Source organism: Amblyomma mixtum, chromosome 4 (genome assembly GCF_055824585.1).
Source record: "Amblyomma mixtum isolate Tamu chromosome 4, ASM5582458v1, whole genome shotgun sequence".
Classification (NCBI taxonomy): Eukaryota; Metazoa; Arthropoda; class Arachnida; order Ixodida; family Ixodidae; genus Amblyomma; species Amblyomma mixtum.
The window spans coordinates 152,880,269-152,885,870 of record NC_143015.1 but is presented as its reverse complement, the minus strand read 5'-3'; the positions used below and the strand labels follow the sequence as shown (position 1 = coordinate 152,885,870).

General features: G+C 49.4%; 1 pseudogene; it reads left to right on the top strand.

Annotated features, from left to right (window-relative positions):
• Positions 1–3,913: 3,913 nt before the first annotated feature.
• LOC149348814 (uncharacterized) lies at positions 3,914–5,103 on the top strand (annotated as a pseudogene).
• The last annotated feature ends 499 nt before the right edge of the window (positions 5,104–5,602 follow it).

Sequence of the window (5,602 nt, the reverse complement as noted above, 5' to 3'; positions counted from 1 at the left end):
CTCCAGGGATGCGAAGAATGTTATGCAGTTTAGCTCTGTTGAGTCAGCCTCGCTTTGTGTTGGCGAAACGACAGGGGCGCCTACGCTGGCAAGCTGGTACAGATTAATGATTAAGCGTACTCCGACGCCTCCTTTGAGACGACTGTATACCCCGTTTCATACAGCAGCAGGCAATGCTGCGGAGGCTATGGAAGTAGTACGTTCGCCAACCCATATGGCACCGCCACGTATCAATCATCCTTTTGAAAAACCGGTGAGTATATGGACGAAAACGATGGGCGGTGTTAATGATGTAGTAGCACTGAAAATACTCTCGAAGGTATGAGGCGCTCAGTGTTGGGGCCTCTTGGCTGTAATTTGCGCTGTGTGAACTAGCTTATGGGTGCGGATTGAGTAGGAGCGACTCGACCGTCTAACCACATATCGTACCGTCACATACAATTCTTGTTTCTCGAAGTTTCGATGAGTAGCAGGACCAAAACATGCAAGAGGTAAAACGAATTTCGAGCGGTTCCTGTCACGGTACTTGAAATCTGTCGCAGCAAATATGTTTGTGTTCACATTGGTTTTATAACGAACTACTTTTTGGGCGGGGACTTAGCCTTTGCGAGCAGGTGCGCTAACTTTGGCAGCGTTTCTTGCTATGTATGAAACTGAGTAAAAACAATGCGGTGGAAAGGTTTATTGGATATCGGTGAGCAAACAACAGCTATTTAGGCATAGAAATGCCAGCCAATCTCACGTTGGCCATGCAGGTATGAAAGAACAGGCTCTTTACACTAGTAGCAATACTAAACTTAGAGGCGGGGAGGCTGAGTAATGTCAAATTTTTTTCTGAGGCGATACGTCCCCTAAATTTTTGCTGCCGTCTGCACATTTGTTCCACCCACAGCAACCTTATGAATGTTTCAGGTTAGGGCAGCTGGTTGGTTGGTGATGAACTAAAAAAAAAGGATTGTTGGCAAAAATTCAGGGTCAATTTGACTGAAGTGCGTAAAGGCAAAAGCGTTTTCCGCACCACTTTGGCTATCTCTGTGGCGCTGGTGACGCCACCACTGGATGACGTCACATATAATTAATCACTAATTACCATTCAGATTTGCCGGGGTCGGAGAGATGCCTCAGTATTTTGCACGTCTTTGCTATGCTCATGCCCCTTTATCTCGTCGCTCCTGCCGTACAAATTTTGCTCGTTTAGTTTTATCGCATACGTTTCCATTTCTTTGGTGGGCATGGCTCGCGAACGCCTTAAGTTTGTTCCATTTTAAAACGGAAGCCTTTAATGCCTCATCGTTGTAAGCAGAAGTTGTCGACAGAAATGTCATGCTTTTCAATTGGTCGAAACGGTCGTGACGTCACAGTGCGCGAATTTCAAACGGGGTCAATTGTTCTTTGGCTACTAACCATGCAACCAATTAAAGGGATTGTTTAGTGATGCTCCAAGTAAGTTTGACTGAGTTTAATTAATTCCCTCTTAACCTATTAGTCAAACCTTTCTAGTCACACCAGATAAATAAATAAAACCCAGTAAGAAATTTGCCGAGCTTGCGAATCGAACCCCGGTCTCCAGAGTGCGAGTCGAGCACGCTACCGCTCCTCCCTGCCAGCTCGATGGTTTCGAATGAACAAAGGTGCGTCTAGTGAATACGGTGTCTTCGTTCACTCCCATCTTCCTCCCTTCCCGTTACGGCGATGTTTATAGGTGTCCACCGAGATATGAGAGACAGATACATTTCCTTTCCTCAAAAACCAATTCACCGACTAGCAAGGCGTAGAACCTTTCCTAAAAAAGCGTTGCATTCTAAGGGCAGCGCATCGCGCCGAACGGGTGGTGGCGTTCCACTCCGCCTGGCAGCGCTACAACACGCTGAGGCGTTCCACTCCTAAAGGCGAAGCTTAAGCGCCATTAATTGGCAGTTAATTAATGCACCAACAGAATGTGAAGTGAACAATCGCGTAGCAGAATGCAGCACTCAGGCTTTCGCCTTTCACCACTTTAGCTGCTAAAGTTCCTCGTAATTTTTTGAGATTTGAGTCTCTTCTCGAGCCTTTCCTTCTCCTTCCACATGCTCATTAGTTTGATGTCCATTATCTCCGGTGCATCTCCCCCTTCGGCTACCGCTTTACCGTCCCTGGCATCTTCCCTCAGTTGTTTTGCCCAGCCTCCTATGTCGATAATTTCATTAGCTATGTGGCTTCTGCAAATCGCCCGGAATCTGTCTCACTCTGCGATTCTCGCCCGTTTGAGTTTCCGCAGCTTGACTCCTTCTCCCAGCTTCGTGGCTACGATGAAGGGGTCACTGAGATTTTCCTTGGTGTTTGCCCATTCTACTCTGCCTGCATACTTACTGAAGGTGAGGTCCGGTGCGATGTCTCTTCTTACACTGCTGCCTACTCTAGCGGGCGCACACGGGCCGGTATGCAAGGTTAGTCCGAAGTTTTCCGACTCCTTAAGAAGTCAGCTCTTCGGATCTTGCCTCGCGTACCCCAATTCCTGGTGTGCGGCATTAAAGTCCCGCACGATCCCCGACGGGCTCTGCCCGGCTAGTTTGATGGCTTTTCTGAATATCGTGCCAAATTTCATTTCCTTCTGCTTCGGGTTACTGTAGATGTTAAGCAGAAATATGCTTTTTACTGCGGCATCTCTGATAGCCTGAGTCGCTTTGGGACGTTAAACCCCTGAAATCACAAACCGCTTTTTGCTCTCTTGCGTACCGTAATCATTTCTATCATTACCGCTTCTATGCCCCCCGAGCGTTAACCAGGTGAAAGTGAGACTCGCTTTCCAGGGGGCGGACAAACAGGTGATGGATACGCTCAGGGATATTTACATAGGGGACGCGACGGAAGTACGACAGCCAGAATATGGAGTAGCGGAAAATAAAAGGCTAGACGCGGACATTACGGTAAGCTATCGCTGGGCTAAACACTCGCTTTGCACCTGGCCCGGTTAAAATATCCAATGTCATGCTCAGGAACCTAGACGACGACTCGATAGGGGCGATTGCGCGAGACGTCAACAAAGTACGGAAGGAAAATTGTATGCGGAATGGAAACAGGCAGAGGTTGTTCTCACCTCCAAGCCGGGGAAGGAACCAAAGTTGGAAAACCTAAGACCGATCTCGTTAGCGTCGTGCGTGGGGAAACTCATGGAGCACGTAGTACGAGAAAGCGGGTTTTAAACCTAGGCTCAGCACGCAGGATGACATTATAGACTCAAAGATGACATTATAGACAAGAAATTATTAGATGCGAAGGTGATCCTAGGTATTGACCTCACGAAGGCCTTCGACAACATCTGACATGTGGCGATGCTCAGAAGACTGGAGGAGGTAAACATGGGCAAGAGAACATACGAGTACATCAAGGACTTTTTCAGAGGAAGGAAAGCGGTGATCAAATTCCAGGATGCAGAGTCCCCCAGCATAGGGCTGGGCAGAAAAGGTACCCCGCAAGGAGCCGTACTGTCCCCCTTCCTATTTAACATGGCGACTAGAGGTCTCCTGACCATGCTGAACAAGATCCCCGATCTAAAATTCACCATGTACGCGGACGGCATAAACATGTGGATGAATAGCGGAAGCAACGCAGAAATTGAGTAGAGTCTGCAGAGGGCAGCAGACGTCGTGGTGAAGTACGCGGCCGAAAGAGACCTGGCGTGCTCACCGCAGAAGTCAGAGCCCTTTGCGTATAATAGCGACGGCAGGAACAAGAGAGAAGTAGAAATAAAGTGGTAGTGGGAGGCCTGGAAGTGCGCAGGGTCGAGGAAATGAGGGTACTAGGCGTGTTCATTAACAAAAAAGGCGACACCAACACCGTAAAAAAATTAGCCACATATGCAGACCAAGTGGTAGGCATATTCAGGAGGGTAGCGGTAAAAGGGCGAGGACTAAAAGAAAGGAATCTCCTGAGAATGTCGCAGGCGTACGTAATAAGTAGGATCTGCTACGCGACGCCGTACCTAAACATGAACAAGGCAGAAATAGAGAAGGTAGACAGAATATTGAGGAAATGCGCCAAGCGAGCTCTGGGACTCCCCATATCCGCGTCGCCGGAGCGACTTGAGAAAATGGGGGTACAAAGTAGATAGGTTCAGCTGCCAGAGAGGGTTAGAATATCCCAATTATACCGGCTTGGTCAGTCTGAAACGGGCAGGACAATACTAAAATGGGTAAAAATCCGGCCGGAAAGTAGCGCGCACGAGGTGGTAAACATCCCTGCAGTTATCAGAGCCAAGATAGCCGTTCCACCTATGCCGCGGAACATGCACCCCGAATATAACAAGAAAAGGCGAGAACATAGGGCTGAGGCCTACGAGAGGAAGATGAGGGAGCGACCGGCAGACCTGGTGGCTTATGTAGACGCGGCGTGCGCAGAGCACGTGACGGCTGCATCCGCGGTGGTCGACAGGGCAGGAGTACCAACGGTAGCGACTTCGAGCCGCACGAGAGATGCAAACGAGGCCGAAGAGTTGGCTATAGCGCTTGCTTGCGTCAGACCAAGGCCACGATGATTTTAAGTGGCAGCAAAAATACAGTCAGGAACTTCGGGAAAGGAAGAATCTCGGAAGAGGCCTAATGCGTCCTCGAGGCGAGGCAGATAGAACGTGACATAGAGATAATACGGATTCCAGCGCACGAGTCTATTGCAGGAAATGAGGCTGTACACGAGCATGCCCGAGCTATCACCAGACGGCCGTAGAGCAGCCCATGAAAGATAGACATGAAAGATAGCTTGATTTCATACCACGAGATCACGGAACATTATAAGCTGAGCAGGAGGCTATATCCGCCCCCCGACCCTTCCCTCGAAAACAAGGAGGCAATTGCGTGGAGAAGATTGCAAGGGGGAAATCATATAAGCCCCTTCTGGGTATCCATAACAGCCTCGAAAGAGGAGAAAGACCAATATTGCATAACGTGCTGGGAGAGGGGCACTCTCGACCACATAGTATTTAAATGTACTGGCAGTCCGGGCGCCGAGCACATCATAGAAGAGAGAGAAGCCTGGGAGACCTTGCTGCGGAGCGAGGACCCCGCTCAACAGCAACAAGCTATCTGCCTGGCGGCAGTGGCCGTGAAGCGGCAATGTATCTTCACCTGACCTTAGTTTGCGAGGCTCCTGGGTAGGGCTCCCTTAGGCCTGCGCGCCGAGGGGGTGGAGAGGGGGGGTCCGAAAAGGAGTTTCATTTCGTTAGAAATAAAAATTTTCATGTTGACAGCCAAACCGCGCCGTAGGGAAGGGGTAAAGAAGGGAGCGAAAGAAGAAAGATATAAAGAAGTGCCGTAGTGGAGGGCTCCGGGATAATTTCGATCACGTGGGGATCTTTAACGTGCACTGACAATCGCACGCAGGGCACCAAAGTGGGTTCTGCGTAGAACGCAGGTGCACTCTGATACTTTGAACAGAACGCTGGTTGTGTTCGATGGAACGCCCGGTCGCACACAGCCAAAGCTCCTGGCCGGGCATATTAATAGTGTAACAGTGAAACCAGCGTTGTGTCACATCACTGGAGCTATCGCTCGACATTCCGTTCAGTGGTGGTGGTGTTGTGACACTTTTATGCGAAGCATACTACTTTAGCTACCACTTCAGCCCTTCA